Source organism: Dreissena polymorpha, chromosome 13 (genome assembly GCF_020536995.1).
Source record: "Dreissena polymorpha isolate Duluth1 chromosome 13, UMN_Dpol_1.0, whole genome shotgun sequence".
NCBI classification, from domain to species: Eukaryota; Metazoa; Mollusca; class Bivalvia; order Myida; family Dreissenidae; genus Dreissena; species Dreissena polymorpha.
The window spans coordinates 8,632,680-8,648,107 of record NC_068367.1 but is presented as its reverse complement, the minus strand read 5'-3'; the positions used below and the strand labels follow the sequence as shown (position 1 = coordinate 8,648,107).

The window sequence follows — 15,428 nt, the reverse complement described above, 5'->3', positions numbered from 1 at the left end:
GAAACACTTCAATATGTAAGCAATCTGTACAATGGAAACAGATGTGAGAGTTTGCACTCGACAATTTTCAACTATGCCCCAAAATTCACATGTTGGAAAAGGAATTTTTCCGGCCTATGCCATTCAGCAACCCATTCTCAAACACTTGGAAAAGGCAGAGCCACGTTTATTTTGGCTCGCACTGTCGGTATTAAAGTAAAACAGCATTCACAGATGTACAGGAATTTACAACATATTGACAAACGGAGCACTTATCATTCACGAAGAAAGGAATCCTTTCAATATAAGCAAACCAGATACTTTTTGCGAAAACGGGTTTCAAACCTTCCACTACTGAAAGACTCACTGTATTCATCTCAGCCATCATCTTCAGCTGGGGACCATAGTTATGGAATAAGTTATTAGATCTGTTTGCAATGTGCAGATTGACAAAGAACAATCTTAACTAGAAACAAAAACAAGAAATCAGAGATTTAAAACAATGTAAACAGTGATCAACAAACCAGTTACCTTTCACATAATACACTTCGGGTAACCATGATGACCAGTGCATTCTCTTGTCGCCAAGCACTTTTTTCGAGAATTATTCACCGATTGGGGCTCATACGACAAATGTTCCACCTTAATGCACGTTTTGTTGTGACATATATGTGAAACATTCATTGTGTCTGTCAAAATCATTGTACCCAAGAAGTGCAAAAAGAACGCAAGCCGGTGTGCGAGGAAATGTATGCGCTTGCCGGCCACTGTGGCTCGCAGCACCCCATATCCATAGCGGTCATGCTCACCCACCCATAACCGACAAGCACCTGCTGCACCTGCACCTCCAGACTTTTGTTCTACAAGGTTTTTTAACCGTTGAACTGTGTGAAAAGAAGGGACACTTGCATAAAATGCACTGGCCATAAGCTATGGCTGAAAATGCAAACAAGTATGGATATTAATGCTGTTTTTGTCCATTTTCCCCCCGGAAAAACCTTACATTTCACTATTGGACTCTCGCTTTAGCACAATAATCTTTGTAAGCAGTTGTAAATTGGTAAATATGGTCAATAAAACTTGTAAAGATCCATTAATGTGCATAAATAAAAAATTGCCAATACCAGACATTGAGTTACCTCCCTTTGTTTGAGCCCTTAGTATGCTGGTGTTAGTGTTTTCCGATTGGAAATATTGTCGAAAATAAAATGCTGACATGTTCAGCAACATTTTTAAATGCAATTAAATGTTTTTGACAGGACTTGAAAAATTGACACTTTACCTTAAGAAACACCATACTATGGTAGAATCAGGAAAGTTGACTATTTTCATGAGGTTTACTCATATATGAGTGTGTACAATAAATTTTAAAATCCTGGGACGACTCGTGTATTTTTTATGCCTTGTTTTCTACACATGATAATTTGGTCATTTTCAGCACTGTTTCCCACTATCTGCAGACTGTACTACTGAGCCAGGAATTGCATTATGTTTGCAAGCAAATTTCAATAAACACTGCATTTTTGTACCCAATCATTTAAAAAATGATGTCCAAATGATAATTAACAGCCAAACACTTCTGATCAATGCATTGGTGCTGAAAAATCCTCAAAAAGCATAGCAAAAAGGTAAATATTTTGAAAGTTTTTACATATTTTCATTTAAAAAAGCCCATTTAATTACATGATTTACCTTTTCTTATGCAAACCTACCACTGAATTTTCTTCTACAAACAAGCACAGTACTTTGAGTAATGTAAACATTTGATTAAACATGGCTTTGGCTGCCACAATGGACTAAAATGACAATATCTCCCAATGAAAGGGAGGTAATCCAAAAGTTATAGAGATGACCACTGGCCAATCTTAAAAATTAACAAAAATAGATACAGCACAGGGAAAAACAAGAACCTTGGCACTTATCAGATGGGATTAAACAAACCTTTGCACATACAAAAAAAGTATTTTCTGGATTAAACTGGATTAAAAATGTTGGGCACACAGGACAAAACAAACTACATAAAAATGCTTGCCAGTGGTGTTCGAACACGTGTGCGAATGGAACTTCAAAATTTAAAGACAATAAAATCAAACGATAGCAATTACTTTGTAACAAGAAGTTCACAGGCTCTATCTAACATAATTCCGTGTTTCAGCAACGATCATTCAAAGTGCTCAAAAGCGTCTACCGTGTGCCAGCACCACATGTCAAGCATTCGAAAGTACAGCGTAAAACATTTGCCATACGGACAGCACCTTCATCTTTCGAATACGGATAGCAGCCGTCTCAAAGACACTATATCAAGTACTTTTGATACCGAAACACTTCAATATGTAAGCAATCTGTACAATGGAAACAGATGTGAGAGTTTGCACTCGACAATTTTCAACTATGCCCCAAAATTCACATGTTGGAAAAGGAATTTTTCCGGCCTATGCCATTCAGCAACCCATTCTCAAACACTTGGAAAAGGCAGAGCCACGTTTATTTTGGCTCGCACTGTCGGTATTAAAGTAAAACAGCATTCACAGATGTACAGGAATTTACAACATATTGACAAACGGAGCACTTATCATTCACGAAGAAAGGAATCCTTTCAATATAAGCAAACCAGATACTTTTTGCGAAAACGGGTTTCAAACCTTCCACTACTGAAAGACTCACTGTATTCATCTCAGCCATCATCTTCAGCTGGGGACCATAGTTATGGAATAAGTTATTAGATCTGTTTGCAATGTGCAGATTGACAAAGAACAATCTTAACTAGAAACAAAAACAAGAAATCAGAGATTTAAAACAATGTAAACAGTGATCAACAAACCAGTTACCTTTCACATAATACACTTCGGGTAACCATGATGACCAGTGCATTCTCTTGTCGCCAAGCACTTTTTTCGAGAATTATTCACCGACTGGGGCTCATACGACAAATGTTCCACCTTAATGCACGTTTTGTTGTGACATATATGTGAAACATTCATTGTGTCTGTCAAAATCTTTGTACCCAAGAAGTGCAAAAAGAACGCAAGCCGGTGTGCGAGGAAATGTATGCGCTTGCCGGCCACTGTGGCTCGCAGCACCCCATATCCATAGCGGTCATGCTCACCCACCCATAACCGACAAGCACCTGCTGCACCTGCACCTCCAGACTTTTGTTCTACAAGGTTTTTTAACCGTTGAACTGTGTGAAAAGAAGGGACACTTGCATAAAATGCACTGGCCATAAGCTATGGCTGAAAATGCAAACAAGTATGGATATTAATGCTGTTTTTGTCCATTTTCCCCCCGGAAAAACCTTACATTTCACTATTGGACTCTCGCTTTAGCACAATAATCTTTGTAAGCAGTTGTAAATTGGTAAATATGGTCAATAAAACTTGTAAAGATCCATTAATGTGCATAAATAAAAAATTGCCAATACCAGACATTGAGTTACCTCCCTTTGTTTGAGCCCTTAGTATGCTGGTGTTAGTGTTTTCCGATTGGAAATATTGTCGAAAATAAAATGCTGACATGTTCAGCAACATTTTTAAATGCAATTAAATGTTTTTGACAGGACTTGAAAAATTGACACTTTACCTTAAGGGGGCACACTACAGTTTTTCACAAATCGGCTACTGGCTGCCGGGGTGGGGGCACTGTCCGTCCTCACAGCTAACACAACGTCTACACCTGAAATCATACAAAACATATCTTCAGTATTGTTGGGGGTATGTCTTCCAGAAAATACATGGATAGCCATGATGCACCCACTTGCTGTATATTTTTATCATGGAAATTCAGCCAATTTAGGGGTCTGAATGTCACCTGTTTTCGAGGCCATTTCTGTGATTTTCAACACAAATTTACCACTAAACTGCAAATGCCAGTTCATTAAACACTTTCTGCTTTACTGCATCACTAACCAGATATTTGACCGACACCGAAGAATCCTAGGGTCATCCACGCGGTTTTTTGCAGAAATTCAGTTGAGTGGAGGCACCTTTAAAATTCATGCAAAATTAGCCTTCGGAGCTAGAAACCAGCATGTACGTATCTCATGACCTTGACTGCTCAGCAGACACACTGGCTAGGCACTGGACACATTTTCGAATTCACTAAGCATGCATTTCAAACCACCACCACTCAAATCTGATACTTTAAACTTGTAAAACACTATTATTGCTGCTCAGTTTTATTGTATCCCTATTTATTAGAAATTTCTCCCCTGCCAATTCGACACTAAGGCTCAAAACTGTATAGTGCTACCTTAAGAAACACCATACTATGGTAGAATCAGGAAAGTTGACTATTTTCATGAGGTTTACTCATATATGAGTGTGTACAATAAATTTTAAAATCCTGGGACGACTCGTGTATTTTTTATGCCTTGTTTTCTACACATGATAATTTGGTCATTTTCAGCACTGTTTCCCACTATCTGCAGACTGTACTACTGAGCCAGGAATTGCATTATGTTTGCAAGCAAATTTCAATAAACACTGCATTTTTGTACCCAATCATTTAAAAAATGATGTCCAAATGATAATTAACAGCCAAACACTTCTGATCAATGCATTGGTGCTGAAAAATCCTCAAAAAGCATAGCAAAAAGGTAAATATTTTGAAAGTTTTTACATATTTTCATTTAAAAAAGCCCATTTAATTACATGATTTACCTTTTCTTATGCAAACCTACCACTGAATTTTCTTCTACAAACAAGCACAGTACTTTGAGTAATGTAAACATTTGATTAAACATGGCTTTGGCTGCCACAATGGACTAAAATGACAATATCTCCCAATGAAAGGGAGGTAATCCAAAAGTTATAGAGATGACCACTGGCCAATCTTAAAAATTAACAAAAATAGATACAGCACAGGGAAAAACAAGAACCTTGGCACTTATCAGATGGGATTAAACAAACCTTTGCACATACAAAAAAAGTATTTTCTGGATTAAACTGGATTAAAAATGTTGGGCACACAGGACAAAACAAACTACATAAAAATGCTTGCCAGTGGTGTTCGAACACGTGTGCGAATGGAACTTCAAAATTTAAAGACAATAAAATCAAACGATAGCAATTACTTTGTAACAAGAAGTTCACAGGCTCTTTCTAACATAATTCCGTGTTTCAGCAACGATCATTCAAAGTGCTCAAAAGCGTCTACCGTGTGCCAGCACCACATGTCAAGCATTCGAAAGTACAGCGTAAAACATTTGCCATACGGACAGCACCTTCATCTTTCGAATACGGATAGCAGCCGTCTCAAAGACACTATATCAAGTACTTTTGATACCGAAACACTTCAATATGTAAGCAATCTGTACAATGGAAACAGATGTGAGAGTTTGCACTCGACAATTTTCAACTATGCCCCAAAATTCACATGTTGGAAAAGGAATTTTTCCGGCCTATGCCATTCAGCAACCCATTCTCAAACACTTGGAAAAGGCAGAGCCACGTTTATTTTGGCTCGCACTGTCGGTATTAAAGTAAAACAGCATTCACAGATGTACAGGAATTTACAACATATTGACAAACGGAGCACTTATCATTCACGAAGAAAGGAATCCTTTCAATATAAGCAAACCAGATACTTTTTGCGAAAACGGGTTTCAAACCTTCCACTACTGAAAGACTCACTGTATTCATCTCAGCCATCATCTTCAGCTGGGGACCATAGTTATGGAATAAGTTATTAGATCTGTTTGCAATGTGCAGATTGACAAAGAACAATCTTAACTAGAAACAAAAACAAGAAATCAGAGATTTAAAACAATGTAAACAGTGATCAACAAACCAGTTACCTTTCACATAATACACTTCGGGTAACCATGATGACCAGTGCATTCTCTTGTCGCCAAGCACTTTTTTCGAGAATTATTCACCGACTGGGGCTCATACGACAAATGTTCCACCTTAATGCACGTTTTGTTGTGACATATATGTGAAACATTCATTGTGTCTGTCAAAATCATTGTACCCAAGAAGTGCAAAAAGAACGCAAGCCGGTGTGCGAGGAAATGTATGCGCTTGCCGGCCACTGTGGCTCGCAGCACCCCATATCCATAGCGGTCATGCTCACCCACCCATAACCGACAAGCACCTGCTGCACCTGCACCTCCAGACTTTTGTTCTACAAGGTTTTTTAACCGTTGAACTGTGTGAAAAGAAGGGACACTTGCATAAAATGCACTGGCCATAAGCTATGGCTGAAAATGCAAACAAGTATGGATATTAATGCTGTTTTTGTCCATTTTCCCCCCGGAAAAACCTTACATTTCACTATTGGACTCTCGCTTTAGCACAATAATCTTTGTAAGCAGTTGTAAATTGGTAAATATGGTCAATAAAACTTGTAAAGATCCATTAATGTGCATAAATAAAAAATTGCCAATACCAGACATTGAGTTACCTCCCTTTGTTTGAGCCCTTAGTATGCTGGTGTTAGTGTTTTCCGATTGGAAATATTGTCGAAAATAAAATGCTGACATGTTCAGCAACATTTTTAAATGCAATTAAATGTTTTTGACAGGACTTGAAAAATTGACACTTTACCTTAAGAAACACCATACTATGGTAGAATCAGGAAAGTTGACTATTTTCATGAGGTTTACTCATATATGAGTGTGTACAATAAATTTTAAAATCCTGGGACGACTCGTGTATTTTTTATGCCTTGTTTTCTACACATGATAATTTGGTCATTTTCAGCACTGTTTCCCACTATCTGCAGACTGTACTACTGAGCCAGGAATTGCATTATGTTTGCAAGCAAATTTCAATAAACACTGCATTTTTGTACCCAATCATTTAAAAAATGATGTCCAAATGATAATTAACAGCCAAACACTTCTGATCAATGCATTGGTGCTGAAAAATCCTCAAAAAGCATAGCAAAAAGGTAAATATTTTGAAAGTTTTTACATATTTTCATTTAAAAAAGCCCATTTAATTACATGATTTACCTTTTCTTATGCAAACCTACCACTGAATTTTCTTCTACAAACAAGCACAGTACTTTGAGTAATGTAAACATTTGATTAAACATGGCTTTGGCTGCCACAATGGACTAAAATGACAATATCTCCCAATGAAAGGGAGGTAATCCAAAAGTTATAGAGATGACCACTGGCCAATCTTAAAAATTAACAAAAATAGATACAGCACAGGGAAAAACAAGAACCTTGGCACTTATCAGATGGGATTAAACAAACCTTTGCACATACAAAAAAAGTATTTTCTGGATTAAACTGGATTAAAAATGTTGGGCACACAGGACAAAACAAACTACATAAAAATGCTTGCCAGTGGTGTTCGAACACGTGTGCGAATGGAACTTCAAAATTTAAAGACAATAAAATCAAACGATAGCAATTACTTTGTAACAAGAAGTTCACAGGCTCTATCTAACATAATTCCGTGTTTCAGCAACGATCATTCAAAGTGCTCAAAAGCGTCTACCGTGTGCCAGCACCACATGTCAAGCATTCGAAAGTACAGCGTAAAACATTTGCCATACGGACAGCACCTTCATCTTTCGAATACGGATAGCAGCCGTCTCAAAGACACTATATCAAGTACTTTTGATACCGAAACACTTCAATATGTAAGCAATCTGTACAATGGAAACAGATGTGAGAGTTTGCACTCGACAATTTTCAACTATGCCCCAAAATTCACATGTTGGAAAAGGAATTTTTCCGGCCTATGCCATTCAGCAACCCATTCTCAAACACTTGGAAAAGGCAGAGCCACGTTTATTTTGGCTCGCACTGTCGGTATTAAAGTAAAACAGCATTCACAGATGTACAGGAATTTACAACATATTGACAAACGGAGCACTTATCATTCACGAAGAAAGGAATCCTTTCAATATAAGCAAACCAGATACTTTTTGCGAAAACGGGTTTCAAACCTTCCACTACTGAAAGACTCACTGTATTCATCTCAGCCATCATCTTCAGCTGGGGACCATAGTTATGGAATAAGTTATTAGATCTGTTTGCAATGTGCAGATTGACAAAGAACAATCTTAACTAGAAACAAAAACAAGAAATCAGAGATTTAAAACAATGTAAACAGTGATCAACAAACCAGTTACCTTTCACATAATACACTTCGGGTAACCATGATGACCAGTGCATTCTCTTGTCGCCAAGCACTTTTTTCGAGAATTATTCACCGACTGGGGCTCATACGACAAATGTTCCACCTTAATGCACGTTTTGTTGTGACATATATGTGAAACATTCATTGTGTCTGTCAAAATCATTGTACCCAAGAAGTGCAAAAAGAACGCAAGCCGGTGTGCGAGGAAATGTATGCGCTTGCCGGCCACTGTGGCTCGCAGCACCCCATATCCATAGCGGTCATGCTCACCCACCCATAACCGACAAGCACCTGCTGCACCTGCACCTCCAGACTTTTGTTCTACAAGGTTTTTTAACCGTTGAACTGTGTGAAAAGAAGGGACACTTGCATAAAATGCACTGGCCATAAGCTATGGCTGAAAATGCAAACAAGTATGGATATTAATGCTGTTTTTGTCCATTTTCCCCCCGGAAAAACCTTACATTTCACTATTGGACTCTCGCTTTAGCACAATAATCTTTGTAAGCAGTTGTAAATTGGTAAATATGGTCAATAAAACTTGTAAAGATCCATTAATGTGCATAAATAAAAAATTGCCAATACCAGACATTGAGTTACCTCCCTTTGTTTGAGCCCTTAGTATGCTGGTGTTAGTGTTTTCCGATTGGAAATATTGTCGAAAATAAAATGCTGACATGTTCAGCAACATTTTTAAATGCAATTAAATGTTTTTGACAGGACTTGAAAAATTGACACTTTACCTTAAGAAACACCATACTATGGTAGAATCAGGAAAGTTGACTATTTTCATGAGGTTTACTCATATATGAGTGTGTACAATAAATTTTAAAATCCTGGGACGACTCGTGTATTTTTTATGCCTTGTTTTCTACACATGATAATTTGGTCATTTTCAGCACTGTTTCCCACTATCTGCAGACTGTACTACTGAGCCAGGAATTGCATTATGTTTGCAAGCAAATTTCAATAAACACTGCATTTTTGTACCCAATCATTTAAAAAATGATGTCCAAATGATAATTAACAGCCAAACACTTCTGATCAATGCATTGGTGCTGAAAAATCCTCAAAAAGCATAGCAAAAAGGTAAATATTTTGAAAGTTTTTACATATTTTCATTTAAAAAAGCCCATTTAATTACATGATTTACCTTTTCTTATGCAAACCTACCACTGAATTTTCTTCTACAAACAAGCACAGTACTTTGAGTAATGTAAACATTTGATTAAACATGGCTTTGGCTGCCACAATGGACTAAAATGACAATATCTCCCAATGAAAGGGAGGTAATCCAAAAGTTATAGAGATGACCACTGGCCAATCTTAAAAATTAACAAAAATAGATACAGCACAGGGAAAAACAAGAACCTTGGCACTTATCAGATGGGATTAAACAAACCTTTGCACATACAAAAAAAGTATTTTCTGGATTAAACTGGATTAAAAATGTTGGGCACACAGGACAAAACAAACTACATAAAAATGCTTGCCAGTGGTGTTCGAACACGTGTGCGAATGGAACTTCAAAATTTAAAGACAATAAAATCAAACGATAGCAATTACTTTGTAACAAGAAGTTCACAGGCTCTATCTAACATAATTCCGTGTTTCAGCAACGATCATTCAAAGTGCTCAAAAGCGTCTACCGTGTGCCAGCACCACATGTCAAGCATTCGAAAGTACAGCGTAAAACATTTGCCATACGGACAGCACCTTCATCTTTCGAATACGGATAGCAGCCGTCTCAAAGACACTATATCAAGTACTTTTGATACCGAAACACTTCAATATGTAAGCAATCTGTACAATGGAAACAGATGTGAGAGTTTGCACTCGACAATTTTCAACTATGCCCCAAAATTCACATGTTGGAAAAGGAATTTTTCCGGCCTATGCCATTCAGCAACCCATTCTCAAACACTTGGAAAAGGCAGAGCCACGTTTATTTTGGCTCGCACTGTCGGTATTAAAGTAAAACAGCATTCACAGATGTACAGGAATTTACAACATATTGACAAACGGAGCACTTATCATTCACGAAGAAAGGAATCCTTTCAATATAAGCAAACCAGATACTTTTTGCGAAAACGGGTTTCAAACCTTCCACTACTGAAAGACTCACTGTATTCATCTCAGCCATCATCTTCAGCTGGGGACCATAGTTATGGAATAAGTTATTAGATCTGTTTGCAATGTGCAGATTGACAAAGAACAATCTTAACTAGAAACAAAAACAAGAAATCAGAGATTTAAAACAATGTAAACAGTGATCAACAAACCAGTTACCTTTCACATAATACACTTCGGGTAACCATGATGACCAGTGCATTCTCTTGTCGCCAAGCACTTTTTTCGAGAATTATTCACCGACTGGGGCTCATACGACAAATGTTCCACCTTAATGCACGTTTTGTTGTGACATATATGTGAAACATTCATTGTGTCTGTCAAAATCTTTGTACCCAAGAAGTGCAAAAAGAACGCAAGCCGGTGTGCGAGGAAATGTATGCGCTTGCCGGCCACTGTGGCTCGCAGCACCCCATATCCATAGCGGTCATGCTCACCCACCCATAACCGACAAGCACCTGCTGCACCTGCACCTCCAGACTTTTGTTCTACAAGGTTTTTTAACCGTTGAACTGTGTGAAAAGAAGGGACACTTGCATAAAATGCACTGGCCATAAGCTATGGCTGAAAATGCAAACAAGTATGGATATTAATGCTGTTTTTGTCCATTTTCCCCCCGGAAAAACCTTACATTTCACTATTGGACTCTCGCTTTAGCACAATAATCTTTGTAAGCAGTTGTAAATTGGTAAATATGGTCAATAAAACTTGTAAAGATCCATTAATGTGCATAAATAAAAAATTGCCAATACCAGACATTGAGTTACCTCCCTTTGTTTGAGCCCTTAGTATGCTGGTGTTAGTGTTTTCCGATTGGAAATATTGTCGAAAATAAAATGCTGACATGTTCAGCAACATTTTTAAATGCAATTAAATGTTTTTGACAGGACTTGAAAAATTGACACTTTACCTTAACTAAGAAACACCATACTATGGTAGAATCAGGAAAGTTGACTATTTTCATGAGGTTTACTCATATATGAGTGTGTACAATAAATTTTAAAATCCTGGGACGACTCGTGTATTTTTTATGCCTTGTTTTCTACACATGATAATTTGGTCATTTTCAGCACTGTTTCCCACTATCTGCAGACTGTACTACTGAGCCAGGAATTGCATTATGTTTGCAAGCAAATTTCAATAAACACTGCATTTTTGTACCCAATCATTTAAAAAATGATGTCCAAATGATAATTAACAGCCAAACACTTCTGATCAATGCATTGGTGCTGAAAAATCCTCAAAAAGCATAGCAAAAAGGTAAATATTTTGAAAGTTTTTACATATTTTCATTTAAAAAAGCCCATTTAATTACATGATTTACCTTTTCTTATGCAAACCTACCACTGAATTTTCTTCTACAAACAAGCACAGTACTTTGAGTAATGTAAACATTTGATTAAACATGGCTTTGGCTGCCACAATGGACTAAAATGACAATATCTCCCAATGAAAGGGAGGTAATCCAAAAGTTATAGAGATGACCACTGGCCAATCTTAAAAATTAACAAAAATAGATACAGCACAGGGAAAAACAAGAACCTTGGCACTTATCAGATGGGATTAAACAAACCTTTGCACATACAAAAAAAGTATTTTCTGGATTAAACTGGATTAAAAATGTTGGGCACACAGGACAAAACAAACTACATAAAAATGCTTGCCAGTGGTGTTCGAACACGTGTGCGAATGGAACTTCAAAATTTAAAGACAATAAAATCAAACGATAGCAATTACTTTGTAACAAGAAGTTCACAGGCTCTATCTAACATAATTCCGTGTTTCAGCAACGATCATTCAAAGTGCTCAAAAGCGTCTACCGTGTGCCAGCACCACATGTCAAGCATTCGAAAGTACAGCGTAAAACATTTGCCATACGGACAGCACCTTCATCTTTCGAATACGGATAGCAGCCGTCTCAAAGACACTATATCAAGTACTTTTGATACCGAAACACTTCAATATGTAAGCAATCTGTACAATGGAAACAGATGTGAGAGTTTGCACTCGACAATTTTCAACTATGCCCCAAAATTCACATGTTGGAAAAGGAATTTTTCCGGCCTATGCCATTCAGCAACCCATTCTCAAACACTTGGAAAAGGCAGAGCCACGTTTATTTTGGCTCGCACTGTCGGTATTAAAGTAAAACAGCATTCACAGATGTACAGGAATTTACAACATATTGACAAACGGAGCACTTATCATTCACGAAGAAAGGAATCCTTTCAATATAAGCAAACCAGATACTTTTTGCGAAAACGGGTTTCAAACCTTCCACTACTGAAAGACTCACTGTATTCATCTCAGCCATCATCTTCAGCTGGGGACCATAGTTATGGAATAAGTTATTAGATCTGTTTGCAATGTGCAGATTGACAAAGAACAATCTTAACTAGAAACAAAAACAAGAAATCAGAGATTTAAAACAATGTAAACAGTGATCAACAAACCAGTTACCTTTCACATAATACACTTCGGGTAACCATGATGACCAGTGCATTCTCTTGTCGCCAAGCACTTTTTTCGAGAATTATTCACCGACTGGGGCTCATACGACAAATGTTCCACCTTAATGCACGTTTTGTTGTGACATATATGTGAAACATTCATTGTGTCTGTCAAAATCTTTGTACCCAAGAAGTGCAAAAAGAACGCAAGCCGGTGTGCGAGGAAATGTATGCGCTTGCCGGCCACTGTGGCTCGCAGCACCCCATATCCATAGCGGTCATGCTCACCCACCCATAACCGACAAGCACCTGCTGCACCTGCACCTCCAGACTTTTGTTCTACAAGGTTTTTTAACCGTTGAACTGTGTGAAAAGAAGGGACACTTGCATAAAATGCACTGGCCATAAGCTATGGCTGAAAATGCAAACAAGTATGGATATTAATGCTGTTTTTGTCCATTTTCCCCCCGGAAAAACCTTACATTTCACTATTGGACTCTCGCTTTAGCACAATAATCTTTGTAAGCAGTTGTAAATTGGTAAATATGGTCAATAAAACTTGTAAAGATCCATTAATGTGCATAAATAAAAATTGCCAATACCAGACATTGAGTTACCTCCCTTTGTTTGAGCCCTTAGTATGCTGGTGTTAGTGTTTTCCGATTGGAAATATTGTCGAAAATAAAATGCTGACATGTTCAGCAACATTTTTAAATGCAATTAAATGTTTTTGACAGGACTTGAAAAATTGACACTTTACCTTAAGAAACACCATACTATGGTAGAATCAGGAAAGTTGACTATTTTCATGAGGTTTACTCATATATGAGTGTGTACAATAAATTTTAAAATCCTGGGACGACTCGTGTATTTTTTATGCCTTGTTTTCTACACATGATAATTTGGTCATTTTCAGCACTGTTTCCCACTATCTGCAGACTGTACTACTGAGCCAGGAATTGCATTATGTTTGCAAGCAAATTTCAATAAACACTGCATTTTTGTACCCAATCATTTAAAAAATGATGTCCAAATGATAATTAACAGCCAAACACTTCTGATCAATGCATTGGTGCTGAAAAATCCTCAAAAAGCATAGCAAAAAGGTAAATATTTTGAAAGTTTTTACATATTTTCATTTAAAAAAGCCCATTTAATTACATGATTTACCTTTCTTATGCAAACCTACCACTGAATTTTCTTCTACAAACAAGCACAGTACTTTGAGTAATGTAAACATTTGATTTAAACATGGCTTTGGCTGCCACAATGGACTAAAATGACAATATCTCCCAATGAAAGGGAGGTAATCCAAAAGTTATAGAGATGACCACTGGCCAATCTTAAAAATTAACAAAATAGATACAGCACAGGGAAAAACAAGAACCTTGGCACTTATCAGATGGGATTAAACAAACCTTTGCACATACAAAAAAAGTATTTTCTGGATTAAACTGGGATTAAAATGTTGGGCACACAGGACAAAACAAACTACATAAAAATGCTTGCCAGTGGTGTTCGAACACGTGTGCGAATGGAACTTCAAAATTTAAAGACAATAAAATCAAACGATAGCAATTACTTTGTAACAAGAAGTTCACAGGCTCTATCTAACATAATTCCGTGTTTCAGCAACGATCATTCAAAGTGCTCAAAAGCGTCTCTACCGTGTGCCAGCACCACATGTCAAGCATTCGAAAGTACCAGCGTAAAACATTTGCCATACGGACAGCACCTTCATCTTTCGAATACGGATAGCAGCCGTCTCAAAGACACTATATCAAGTACTTTTGATACCGAAACACTTCAATATGTAAGCAATCTGTACAATGGAAACAGATGTGAGAGTTTGCACTCGAAATTTTCAACTATGCCCCCAAAATTCACATGTTGGAAAAGGAATTTTTCCGGCCTATGCCATTCAGCAACCCATTCTCAAACACTTGGAAAGGCAGAGCCCACGTTTATTTGGCTCGCACTGTCGGTATTAAAGTAAGAACAGCATTCACAGATGTACAGCGAATTTACAACATATGGACAAACGGAGCACTTATCATTCACGAAGAAAGGAATCCTTTCAATATAAGCAAACCAGATACTTTTGCGAAAACGGGTTTGCAAACCTTCCACTACTGAAAGACTCACTGTATTCATCTCAGCCATCATCTTCAGCTGGGGACCATAGTTATGGAATAAGTTATAGATCTGTTTTGCAATGTGCAGATTGACAAAGAACAATCTTAACTAGAAACAAAACAAGAAATCAGAGATTTAAAACAATGTAAACAGTGATCAACAAACCAGTTACCTTTCACATAATACACTTCGGGTAACCATGATGACCAGTGCATTCTCTTGTCGCCAAGCACTTTTTTCGAGAATATTCACCGACTGGGGCTCATACGACAAATGTTCCACCTTAATGCACGTTTTGTTGTGACATATATGTGAAACATTCATTGTGTCTGTCAAAATCTTTGTACCCAAGAAGTGCAAAAAAGAACGCAAGAGCGGTTGTGCGAGGAAATGTATGCGCTTGCCGGCCACTGTGGCTCGCAGCACCCCATATCCTATAGGGTCATGCTCACCCACCCAAACCGACAAGCACCTGCTGCACCTGCACCTCCAGACTTTTGTTCTACAAGGTTTTTTAACCGTTGACTGGTGTGTGTGAAAAGAAGGGACACTTGCATAAAATGCACTGGCCATAAGCTATGGCTGAAAATGCAAACAAGTATGGATATTAATGCTGTTTTTTGTCCATTTTAAA

The 15,428-nt window shown here is 37.6% G+C and overlaps 1 protein-coding gene across 1 annotated transcript in view; it reads left to right on the top strand.

The window, feature by feature from the left end:
- LOC127855142 (uncharacterized) overlaps positions 1 to 15,428 on the top strand; it is a 368,604-nt gene that overhangs the window by 57,234 nt on the left and 295,942 nt on the right. The window lies entirely within an intron of this gene.